We start from the raw sequence: 13,477 nt of genomic DNA, 5'->3' as shown, positions 1-13,477 counted from the left end.
GCTTCATTTTTCATCGTCTTGCAGGCAGCCTGGAGAGAAACTCATGCATCATTTTTTAATATAAGAATGGATTTTGCTCAAGCTGTTTTTTCAACTAGATGCATTTTTTTTTTCAGATTAAACAGATATTTATATTTAAAAATACACATGAAAGTTTAACAATGTACTGCCAAACTTCTTAAACTCCATAACTTGATTTACATTAAATAACATCCAGAATCCATGTACTATGTATCTGTTTGTAAAGATTTGCTGACTAACAAACTGCTGAGCAGGGAGAGTTTGAGTGACTGGAGAAACATCTCTGACAAAGACTTCAGTCCAAGTTTGGTAGCTGTATCTTCCTCTGCAGGTGCAGGAAAGGTATTTTCGTCATTTTATTAAGGTTAGCTCTGTTCATTATCTAGTTGGTGTAAAGCTATCTCTTGAGAGCTGCTAAAGGCAGAAAATCTTCCTTTCTAATCTAGGTAAAAGATTCATGCCAGAGTCTGAAACCTGCTAATTCAAAAACTTTGCCGGGCACAGTCAACAGAAAGAAATGCACAGTTCTGTTTACTCCATGCAAAGAATGCTTAAATTGACTAATAAATCACATTAGTACAAGTAATAAGTAAAACAAGTAAACATGTAGTAAATGTGGAATGCAATTCATTGGTTTCTAAGATTAAAAAAAAATTAAAGTCAGGAGTCTATAGAAATATATCAGGAACTTTTATATAATTCTCTAAATGCAATGTAATATAGCTCCAACTCCACAAACAGAAGTAGTTAATGTAAAGAAAGTAGCACTCAATCTGGTTGTGATATTCTCACAGTAGTGGAACAGGACTGATTACAGTGATCAAGGACTTCCCTCCCACCACTATAGGAATTATGCTGCCAGTCAATAATACTATAAGCAGTGAGAATGTGATGTGAAAGCAAAATTACTCACTCTTATATGGATAATAGCATACTTCCCAGTCTAGATTATCAAAGAAGTGAGGTCACCCACCATATTATTTACTGCTACACTGGGGTAGAAAACCAAAATACTTTAATGATACCAATTGAGAAGAACTAACCCTTTCCAGGAACCTAATGATTTCAATTACATTCCTTGCTTGCTTTTTCCCATGGTAAGGCCATCAAATCAACTCATGGTTTCTTTTAAAAAAAGCCAAATCAGACTGAATTCTTTGAATTCATTGCAGACATTTTTTTCAGTGTCCTAATGATTTCTGTGGCCCTTTCTGACCCTCTCAGTCTTTTTCAACACCCTTTCTTAAAGCAGGGGCATCAACACACAGCCTTCTAGCACCAGTCTCACAACCAAAGCCAGACTCACAATCCAACCAAGACTTCCATTCTATGCAATCAATTTTTCTCACACTGTTGCATATATCATATGATTCCTGAAATATTTCCTTCAAAAGTTAAGATTCCTTAGAGTACAAGTCCACTTTTTCTCAATGAAGCTAGTATTATTCAGCCTTAAATTCAATATTTCACTTCATATAGGTGGATTGAAGTTACCAAGCAACTCAGGTTGTTTGTGACAGAAGATAGCCTGGACTCTTTGTATCATTTGCAAACTTTGTTGATGGTGACATTCTGTCAGCTTCCAGGTTGTCAGAAAAATGCTGAAAACATATGTCTCATTTTGAACCTTGTTGAAACCCACTAAAAACACCTTATTTACAATTCCTCTTGCCAGGTGTTTTCATTGGGTATGCTAGTTTAGCATGTTCTCTACTAACACTGTGTAGGGTTTACTTTTTATCAAAACATTAAATAGATTGAAGTAAACTCAATAGAAAATATTGTAGAGTCAAGGTAGCTGAAGGTACTGGAAACAACAATGAGAGATTTGGGTTCCAACACTAGTTAGCAGAAAAGGGAATTGACCCTGTGACTATTACAATTCTGTACCGCAAATTAAAAAGGAGATACGACCACCACTACTTCTACCTATTCTGTGAACCTGCCTGTCCTTCACCTTTGCTTTTGTATCATCTGCCTCTAAAAAAAATGTTCTTAATTATAATTAATTAATCTACCAAAATCCAAATGGAGCCTCTTTCCCGACATCTACCCCCTTCTCAAAATGAAACTCTTCCTTTTCTCTACTCAGATTGACTCACTGTTTATTAATTTCCTATTTTGATGGAGTGATAAATCATTCTTGTTCACAGTCTCAATAAGCTTAATGTCACAGATTTTGAGTAGTTCATTTATTAGTCTTGTATTCATTGTGTCAAATTACTTCATCTTCCTTATAGTCTGTTTTTCATGGTAAATTGGACAGAGCTTCAAATCTGGATCTTAGAGACAAATCCAGGATGAATTGAAGCCGTTGGAGCTAACCTGTCTTTTGTCTTAATAAAATCCAAGTGAATGGTCAATTAAGTAGATATAGAAGCTTGTATTTTTATACACCTATCTGACATGTTACAGCCCTGATAGGAAAGTGAACTACACAGAAGTGTAGATAGTTAGAAGAGAGATCATTTAGTAACAAGAGATATATTCAGTACATCTGCTTTCTGGGAACAGAGGAATCTATACCATGATCCTGTGTTCCTTTCAGATCTCAAGATTGGCCATGTACTCATAGCCAAAGTGCTTGAAAAGCAAGCAATTAGGAAGAAGGAAGTTGGTTTTGCACTTGTAAAAAGAGTGGAGACAGAGAAAAATCCTGTAACCAGGCACTAAGTTTTATAAAATCCATTGGGTATGCTGAAGTAGGAATGTATTCTAACAAGAAGTAAATAGCTTATTATTTGCAGTAGCTGTGTAAAACTGCAAAGAAAGAGAAAGTGTGATAATGATACAAGCATCTTCACTGCTATTTGGGTGGAGTAGTCTATGGAGATATAAGATCGCCCTCTTAAGAAGCTAGGATGGGTGGACTCCATTGTTTAGAAACTGTTATGTTTTAAAATGTGGTTTCTTAGAAATGTTATTCTTTATGAACAGGAAAACTTTAAGAAGATCCAAAATTGTCTTTCTGAACAGAAAGGAGTTTTTTGGTTTCTTTTTTTTTTTTCTGTTCCTCTTAGTAAGAACCCTCTTCCTCTCTCTTCCTGTACAAGTTCTTTTTCCTCTAACTGCAGAATCATAGATTCATAGAATGGTAGGGGTTGGAAGAGACCTCTAAAGATCATCTAGTCCACTCTCCCTGCAGAAGTAGGTTCCAGCTAGATCACGTCACATAGGAACGTGTCCAGGCAGGTCTTGAAGATCTCTAAAGAGGAATTTTGGGGAATGCATGGGAATTTGAGAAAGACAATGCAGAGTTGATGGGAGAAAGTGAGTCCAATATTCCTGTCATATAGTTGACAAATATAGTTATGGAAATAAGTTGTATTAAAGGGCTATTCTGGTAAAGGCTATTCTGGTATCACCTGTTGTACTAAGTGAACTGCACTGTGTAAGGTACTGATTTAGATGCAGTTTTAGTAAACTCTTGATGTAATGTAAGCCTGACACTAAGAAGTTCAACAGCTCAAAGACTAAGACAGACGGAGAGAGCGCAGGAGACTAAATGGTCAAAGGAAGCATATGAAGACAGCTTTTGTATCCATGTGAATCCTGCCAAGTTTAGAGTCCCATTAACTACAGTGAGTAACCTCAGGAGACTCCCAAGAAGAAAAAGAAAAGTCCAACTGCAAACGGATAAAGATTTTCTGACCCTGATGCCATAAAACTCTACTGACAGAACAGAGGCTTTAACCATTTTATCTTTTGCCAGGAAAAAAAGCCAGAACTTCCAGAGATATGACAACAGTCAAACTGGTATTACAAGTTGGAATAATCAGGAGAGTCAGTACTTTATCTTAATTATATCTGTAATATAGACAGATTTCATTCTAGCTGTAAAAGATTAAGATCACTTTCATACTATTCAATTTGCACTCATATTCCCAGAAAATGAATATGGTAGGCTCTTTAATAAATACAAGTATAAAATATAAATTGGGAATACAGTAGAGAAAACAAAACTAAGAATTAATAACTTACTTGTCAGAAGACCAGTGATATTTAAAAAAATGCTGTTGTTGTTGGTCAGTTTTTGTAGTCACTCTGTGGTCTCCAGTAAGATATCTAAAGGTATTGAGTATGATCTGAAAAGAAGAATAATCAAGGACTTAGCAATTATATCACCTATCAAAGACTAAAAGAAAACTTTACCAGATTAACTTTTTTCCCATTTAATGAGGTTGTTAATTCATAAAATAATTTCTTTATTCCACCATCAAATCTACAGAGAGTTTACAGGCTTCTACAAGTTGAACTGTTGATCAGGGTTCCTGGAATGCATGGGGAATTAGAACAAAGAGAAGAATAATTGATTTTTTCTCTCATATGCCTACATTTCTAAGCTGTTCTGTTTGTGAGAGAACAGAGAAAATGAAACAAGCATGGCTCCTTTCTGGTTTGATAAACCAATATACTGGAGCAAAAGACTTTCCAAAACATATACATAAAACCACATCCCTAAATATCTTTCAAAAAATTGACCAGTGTTTGTGGTCTATCTTCATGTATTTGTCCTCCTTATTTGTGATTTCATAGCTGAGGATGCCCCTTTGTACTCAAAATGTTATTCTGCATTTCAAGTCTAGCTTTGTGATTTCCTGTTGTCCTAAATGGACAGGACAGTTGACTGAGTCAAGAAGCCGTCTCAGCATCCCAGTCAAAATGAAACTGAAAGTCTGGAAGATTACAAGCGCTTCCATCTATGCAAACTGTGGAGGGAGGAGGTGGAAATGAAGGACTGAAGCTGAGCCTGAGAAAATGAAAGGGTAGAGGGAAGGTGGTTTTGTTTTTGTCTTTGTTTCTCACTATGCTACTCTATTTTTAATTGTCAATAAAGTTGAATCTGTTTTTTTTTTTTTTGCTCATCAACCCATAAGATTTTCTATTGTATTTCCCCCCTACCCATTCTGATGAGAAGGTGAAGTGAGAGGGAAGATGGGTGGGTGCTTGGCTGCTGGCCAACCCACCACAGCTTTAAAATAATGTCCAATCACCAGTCATTCCAAGACTGGTGGCACTGAGACTGGAATAGGAAAAAAATATCCATACAATGAAAATTCTGTCTATACTACATAGGAATAAGCAAAACTATTACAGAACAGAACTCTTTCTCAGAGAAAACTGCGTTAACAGGAAATCTTCATACAAACCTAGCTTCTGTAATGTGCTGGAGTCACAAAATTGATAACAAGATCTTGCATTAACAAGAAAAAAGTCAAATGACCCATACTCCATGAAAAGAGAGTGATGAAAACTTCATTAGAAACAAATCTCTCTCTATGATATCATACCAGGATCTCTGTGGCCCATTAAGGAATTTTTGACAGTGATAACTGAAATACAACATAGCAAGTACTTTAAAGTCAAAGATGAGACCGATCAACTTGCAGTAATACATTTGTTCTGTCAGCACTTCTTTTAGAAACAGCTATTTAAAATTCTTTTGCAGCTAGGTTTTAACAATCCTGAGGTGATTTATTTAACTCCAGATTTCATTAAGCTCTAGAACTCCTTAGCAATCATTATTATAATAATAGCACATTTCATCTGTGAAAAAAAAATTGAAGGTCTATGCATCTCTATATAATATTGAAGACTATGAGATGAAATCTCTATCAAGTTAGTACAGTAAAGGATTATGCATTTGTTTGGATTCTCTTGGGGTTGGTCAGAATATGCTTTACAATGGTAAAATTATGAAAACTATCGCAGGAAAAATCCATTGAAGGAATTGTTCACTGCATGAGTTTCTTGTTAGAATTAATGTTCTGTCAAAATAATCAACAATGCACTAAAAAAGATGCGGTCCATGGCAAACATTCATATTGTCTCACATAACTCTTGTGTGAAAAACCCTAAGCCAGTATAACTTGAGAGTAGAAGTAAGCAAATATTAAATTCTACCAACAATCTCCTGCTTACAGCCTAAACCACTTGTGCAATTTAGATGTTTTCATAGCTAAATAGCTAAGGTCTCACGGTTGTACTCTGGGAAATCTATAAACAACAGTGAAATGAACTGTTAGTTCAGAAAGAGAACTTGGAAACAACTTTCTGAAAATGTCACCTGAATTCTCATAAATTGTCAAAAATAGACAATGGTATATTAGAAAATATTAGGAAAACAGCAGGAGAAAACACAATAATGATGCCATAAAAATCCATTGACCATCTAACATTTTGAATATTGAACACGGTTCTGATCATATCATCTCAAAAATGACAGCATGGCAATAGAAGGATAAAGAAAAGGATGACAGGATTATCAAAAGTGTGTAATGGTTTCTTTACAAGGAGAGAAAAAAAAGACTTTAGGATTTTCATGTTGGAAGAGGGACAAACAAGGGAAAAGACTGTGACAGAGACTCAGAAAATCATGAACAGCACTGAGAAAGTGAATAAAGAATACTTCTTCATTGTGTTTCATATCACTGGATGCAGTCGCCCAAAAATTAGCAGTTAGCAAGTTTAAAACAACCCAAGAAAAGATGCTCTTCAGAAAGATCATAACTAAATGGTGGAACTTGTTGCCACAGGCTGTAATAGATGCCACATACACATGTGGGCTTCAAAAATCAATTCACTGCAGTGGTAAAAAAACCATTGTTCAGTCTGTATTTTATACAAAGATGCACAATATAGGCCTTCAACTTAAGAAGCACTATGAAGTGTTGTGGGATGATACCAAGGGAAGTTAGCCTATGGTTTGATTTAAATACAGCTGTCACAATGCTGTCAATCATTTTGCTCTTTCATTATATTCATGTTTATCTCTTGCCACATGCAGATGTCAGAGAGCATAGTGTTCCTTCAGCTAGTTTGAAAGAAGTTTTCGAGGGTAGAAAATTCCTAGTTTCCCTACCCTCTCTGAGCACTTCATATCCTAGGGTAATCAGAATAAAAGAAAGGTTTTATTTTTTGAGACCTTACAAGTCTATCCATAGTTTTGGAAATAAAAAATGAATAATGATAATTATAATAATGCTCTGTACAGACCTGTGATAATATTTTTGTGTCTTAGTACCTTACTATCATGGTTTAAACCTGTCAACTAACGACCACCCAGACACTCTCCCACTCCCACAACATGGATTGAGAGAGAGAATCAGAAAAGTGTGAAAATCCATGGGTCTAGGTAAAGACAGTGTAACAGGTAAAGAAAAATCTGCACATGCAAGTAAAGCAAAACAAGGCATTCATTCACCACTTCCCATGGCCAGTTCCCAGGAAAGCAGGGGTTCATCACTCTTAACAATGATCTAGGAAGACAAATGTCATAATTCTAAACATGTCCCACCTTCCTCTTCCTTCCCCCAGCTTTATATACTGAGCTTGATACCATATGGTCCGGGATATCCCTTTGGTCAGCTGGGGTCAGCTGTCCCAGCTGTGCCCCCTCCCAGCTTCTTGTGCATCCCCAGTCCACTTGCTGGTGGGGTGGTGTGAGAGGCAGAAAAGGCCTTGATGCTGTGTGAACATGGCTGAGCAATTATCAAAACAAGGAGTATAACAAAATGACAAGGAGTATAACAAAAAAACCCAGATAAATAAGACCCAAGAAAAGACAAGTGCTGCACAATGTAGTTGCTCAACATCCATCGCCTAAGCAGCAATCCACTCCTCCCTGTCAACTCCCCGCTGTTTATACACTGGTCATGACATGTCCTGGTATGGAATAGACTTTTGGCTGAGTCAGCTATCCTGGCCATAATCCTGCCCAGATTCTTGTACACCTGCTTGTGTGCAGTCTGGGAAATGGAAAAGTCCTTCAATTAGGATAAGTGCTCCTTAGCAACAACTAAACCATGGGTGTTATCAACCTTGTTCTCACATTGAATTCAAAACACAGTCTCATACCAGTTACTGGGAAGAAAATTAACTCTATCCCACCCAAAATCGGAACATTAGACTAAAGTCTTTTATGAAATTGTATCAGATGAACACAAGACACATTTAGATTTGAAGCAACCTTGATTATTTAGGAAAAAAATTGTATTTTATCATCACAACAAATAGAAAGTGACAATTCCACGTACACTTCGTCTTAGCATTTGTATGGAAACATTTCTCTCTATCCCTCCATTATAATTTAGATTAAACAGGGAAGATGAAGATCCTTAACTACATAAGAAAGACTGTTTTCTACTATTTTGAGGGGAGAAAAGGCAGTAACATTACTTATTCCCATAAAACAAGAGTTTTAGTTATCAATCTCTTCAATCTTTAGTGGTGGTTGGATACAAACCTGAGGGTCCTTACGGAATCCAAGCTTAAAGCCTGCTTGCCTAAGTAGGCTGCACTATTTGAACTTAAAATGGTATGTAAGCCCTTCTGCAGATGTGTTTCTATCAATCTGAAATCACATATTTCAATTAAATTTAAGCCAGTTCCTAAGAGCCTTGCCCCCTGCAATGCCTCCCCCACCCCACCCCAAGGAAAGTAGGCTGAAGAAATACTGCAGAAAGAGCTACTTCTAGAAGTTCATGCTTTGTAAAAGCAGCTATCAAAAACTTTTGGGAAACAAATGAGGTTTACATTCAAGTAAGTGTATCTGCATAACTTTCTTCAGCAGTTTACCTAAATTAACATGATTTTGGCCAAGTCAAAGCACTTTTTTATGCAGGCATGTACTTACCACAATTCCTGTCCACTCAACAAGGCTTAGCATTTAGGGTAATCTCACAAGTCAGAACCGTGTTCCAGTGGCAAAGAAACAAACTGCCTTCAGTGCTAGGATGTCACTGCATTTACACTGGTATTTCAGCTAGCAGATCTGTGTGGGTCCAGTGCAAGGTATTCAAGTCCCTGACTGGCTGATGAATTCCCCTGTGAAAATCTGTTGTTTGTGGTTTTTTTGTGGGTTGTTTTTTTTTTTTTCCTTTCCCCTAGGGGAAAAGAAATAACAATGATCTTTCCAGGTTAGTCCCACAGTATGAGGTAGGACTGCTGGTGTGGCTGGATCCCAGTCCAAGGAATGCTTTGCCTGTGGAGCACAGTACACCCATATTTCTGCATGGATTAGAAAAGCACTCCTGCTGCAGGTTTAAGTACAATAGGCCACACTAGCTCAATTGCTTTTATAGCAGCTTATTGCTTTGTCTCCTAGAGCATGTCTGAAGACTTCACAGGGTAGAAAAGATCTGAAAGTCAACTGAAACCCCTGTGGAGACAATGAAGTGGCTCAAGAGCACTTAAAATCTACAGCTTAGTTTACTAGATATGTTAGTCCCCTCTGTGTTACTCTCCACCTACACTTTACCTTGGCAAAAAAGGGCAGCTTTTGGTTGTAGTTTGTACCAGGTCTACAAACTATATGAACTATCGTATGCCTACATGGCTTCCCCTGCTGTTACAAGAATCAACATGAAACCTTCTACTAGCCCACACCTAGTAGTAGCACCACAATAAACACATTGGTTTTCCAACAGATCCTCATATAGTCCAGGTCCTATATTTTGGTGGAAAAAAAAGGAGTAACCAAAGAAATAACAAAATTAATAGGAATAAGTTCAAGGATGATAAAAAATTCCTTTTTTGATAGCTTAATTCTTTGCATTGGATCTAGGTGTCAAAGTGCTGGCAGTGAGGAGGCTGCAGGTATGGCCTCTGCGAGGAGCCAAGCTGGTGTTACCTCTAGGAAACATATCGAAGAAAGGGCAGAAGATCTCACACAGGCAGAGGAGGAGGGAAAACAGATGGGTGAGAAGCAGCAGAGGGAGCTGCAAGGTCAGAGGAGGAGAAGGTGCAACAAATACTGGAGCATATTTCTCCTGTGGCCTGTGGAGGACCCCACATTGGAGTAGGCTGATATTTTCTGAAGGACTGTGGAGAGAGTCCAGGTTGGAGCAGGGGAGAAGAGAGGGAAGGAGCAGTAGGGCAAAATTGCTTTGTACTGACCATAACTCTCATCACCCCTCCACTGATGTGGTGGGAAGAAGAGTTGGGTACGAGAAATGAAATTGTGTCTGTGAAAGAGGGAAGGAAGTTTTTACGTTTGTCATTTTGTTTTTCACTGTATGAATGTATTTTAATTGACGGTAACTGGCAAGTGATGTCGTTGTCTTCGTCTTGACTCATGACCTTTTTCATCGTATTTTGTCCCTTTGTCCTTCTGAGGACGGGGATAGGAAAAGCAGCTAGGTGAGCGCCTAGCCACTGGCCAAGGTCAACTCATGACATCCTCAGAGCAGGCAACATGTACTTTGCTTTCGGAGAAAGTGTCTATATTGGGTTTGCTGCACCTCAATTATAGACATGAATTCCATACCTTAATTAATTAACTTAATCTGAACTGCTCTGAGAAAATCTTACACAGAAAATGAATGATTCTGTTCTCAGCGAGTGTGAGGATGAAATCCTACTCTCCTACTACATCCATTGTAGCAAGTTTGTCAACATATTATCCAACCCTATTTCCCACTTGCAAATTGTTAATGAGCTGATTTCTGCCAATGCATTTGTTAATTATGCATTGAACTACTTGGACAAAGTGTTTTTAGTGTTTGGGTTGTCAGTCAGCTGTTTGTTATTGGCTGTGCATTCTTAATGATTGTTTTGACTTCTGCCTTATGTGCTTTATGGTCCAAAGAATGATATCTTTTATGAGTGGCCACCTCATTGTAACAGTAATGTTTCTGCTTACTGAACAGAAGAAAATGACTTTCCAAAAAGACATGTGAATAAGGAATGACTGAGTAACAAACAGCAAATAGCTACCATGTTAGTTTGCAGCTGGACATTGTTGGTTGTGTGTCAGTATGAAATATTCAGCAAAACAAAGTGCTTCCTCACACATGTGAGTATTTCTCAATTCTTCAAGAAAAAAATTGAAATGTCATCAAGCTAAATAGCTGGATCTAACAGATGCTTTTGTCAAATGTCATAGCAGTTGTAAATCAGTATAACCTACAAGAAAACAAGTTTGTTGTGATCAACATGTAATCTGTAATGCAAAGGTTGTCGTACACTTGAAGGAGTTTTGAGTGAAAGAGCTGTGGGGGCAACCTATTAGAATTATTATATTTGCTGTGAGTTTGTACAGACATCTGGAATGATTTCATTTGCTTTAGATTTGATTAACCCAAGTGCATTCTTTTTTTTTTTTTTTTTTTATTTTCCTTAAAATCTCTGTGCCACAAGAGAAGATCACATCTGGTAGGGTCAATGCTTTTTCTTTGCCCTTCCAGTACCACACACATAACATTTTTTAAATCCCAAAGAACTTTAACATTACATTACAATGGGTCAGTCACCTTCAATGTGCTGAAAAGGAAAGAAAAAAAAGCAGACTCCCCAAGAGAAGAGAAGCAGACAGTCTGCCCTGAGGCTTCCCTCTTGTTATTTCGTTTAAAGAGGCAGGCAATACCACAGTATCTATGACAAGAGAGGAAAAGATTTCAAGTCTCCCCAGTTATCTCCTCCTTAATTTGATATTCATTGTTCAGTTGGTCCCAACTGTCCATAAAACACTGAGATTTTTCATGGCTTCTGCATTACAGAAATCTCTTGCCTACTTGTGATGTGCTGTTCTTCTACTTTGAGCAATACTCCAAAATCAGTAAGCACGTGAGTAATCATAGACGGTGGACACTGTGCTACAACATCCAAGAGCAAGCTGTTTTTTTTATTAAGATTATCCTGGTGTACCAAAAAGCAAGAATCCTGCTTAAACTTTTCTAATTGCCTCAGTTTAGTTTCATAAGGACATGCGCAACACAAAGATATATGTAAAGAACATGTTCAGTAAGCATTCATTTGAGAAGCATGGACAAAAACCAGTGTGATGGTCAGCATAGTATTCTTATTCAAAAAGCTTGGACTAACAGCTAGGGGAAATTCTGCAGATAACAAAGAAGGGTTGTTTCACTGACACACTGTAGGAGATAACTCTTCTCTATGCAGATAGAAGATATTAGCTTGCTTGTGTTACATTGCTCAGTAGAAATATTAATCACTTCCAGAGTTGTCATTCTCCTCCACAGTAGGTATCAAAATCCTTCACTTGTTGAGAAGCAGACTGTACAATTAGGTTGAGCCATCTGCCTCAGGCCTTGTAACAAAAGTGACAGAAGTAGAAAAGAAATTCATGTCAGCTGTCCTAGATGCTACACAGGCTTCATCATTGCAGATGTATCATAGATGACACATCTCTTACAGGTAAGGGCAAAGAAAGAACGTAACTTGCTGCATGCTACATAGATGTGGCTTACTTAACCTTCACAGTACTTCACTATCTGCTACATTGCTCTGCCTCTGGAATTAGCTAAGGCTAATGAAATGATGAAATCAGAAGGCAACTGAGAAGAAAAGTATCATTGTCAGTTGCTGGAAGTTTTTGCTTACATCAAAAAAATGGCACCCATTAAAATACCACTCTCCAGCAAAGAGAAACTGCACAACGATAACACAATTTGCACAGAGAACTAACTGCACAGGAGATATAAGTATACTAAGGGAAAAAAAAAGTCCACATAATAACAATTTAATCAACTATTTTTATTCCAGGACTAGAATGGATAGATATATTTCATATTATAAGAATTTGTAAGCACAGTGTCATTTCACTTCTATGTGAAATCAATAGTCTTACAGTGGAAAAGAGTCTCATTCAGGAACATCCTTGAAACTATTCACATGATTAAGATGAGCAAGATTTCACTTAATGTGGTCAGCTGACATTCCTAATGCATACCACATATTACCGATTATACTGTTATGTTATCGTTACTCAGTCCTGCAATACTTAATTTGTCATTTTGTCCATTCAAGCATCAATATCTGGCTATGTTAAGTATTTTTAGTTAAACAGGGTGAAAAATCCCACCTTTCCAGCTATGATTTTAGTTAAATAACTTAGCTGAAAACTACAAAAGTAATTCTTATTCAATTTCCACTTTCCAAATATGAGGTTGATTGGCAGTAATCTGCTTCATTCAAACAGTGATCTCCTGCAGCTTTCCAACAAGATATAAAGGGAAGCAAATGATTTTGATCAACCTGCAGCTTATACACACAATAAGTATTAGCAGTAAGTAAATCTGTGAGGGTATAGTTTATAACAGTAGGTCATTTCCTGGTATTGCAATTTAGATTTCAGTTTTCTCATATCTGCTTAGCAATTTTACCTGCTATTTTCTCAGAACACTGTGGTATATCCTATTGTTGTAGGCAACTCGGCAATGCTGAAGCACAGTGATGTTTCCATAATTTAACTAGCATGCAGAAATCCACTTTACCTTTCCTTATGCCAAAAGGAAAGTCATGGTTGTTTCTATTGCCCTCAGACTACGAGCTTCTTATGCAAAGATCAGCGGGTCCTCTTTAATCACAAAGCGTCGCCTCCCACAGAATATGTGACACAGAATACCATTTGATTTGTAAGTCCCTAGCTATGAGACTAAACTTCCTACCTGCATCCCACCTTTCAACAGCAAAGATGATTTTTTGGTGTTAGCAT

General features: G+C 37.3%; 1 protein-coding gene across 4 annotated transcripts in view; it reads right to left on the bottom strand.

Annotated features, from left to right (window-relative positions):
- LOC104554014 (poly(rC)-binding protein 3) overlaps positions 1 to 13,477 on the bottom strand; it is a 513,107-nt gene that overhangs the window by 171,482 nt on the left and 328,148 nt on the right. For all 4 annotated transcript variants that reach the window (XM_061994937.1, XM_061994938.1, XM_061994939.1 and 1 more), the window contains exon 5: positions 4,003 to 4,106. The gene's annotated coding sequence lies outside the window, so the exon portion shown is untranslated. The remainder of the gene's footprint in view (positions 1 to 4,002; positions 4,107 to 13,477) is intronic.

This window comes from Colius striatus, chromosome 4 (genome assembly GCF_028858725.1).
Source record: "Colius striatus isolate bColStr4 chromosome 4, bColStr4.1.hap1, whole genome shotgun sequence".
Classification (NCBI taxonomy): Eukaryota; Metazoa; Chordata; class Aves; order Coliiformes; family Coliidae; genus Colius; species Colius striatus.
The sequence above is the reverse complement of the archived record's forward strand: the minus strand, read 5'-3'. Positions and strand labels throughout refer to the sequence as shown.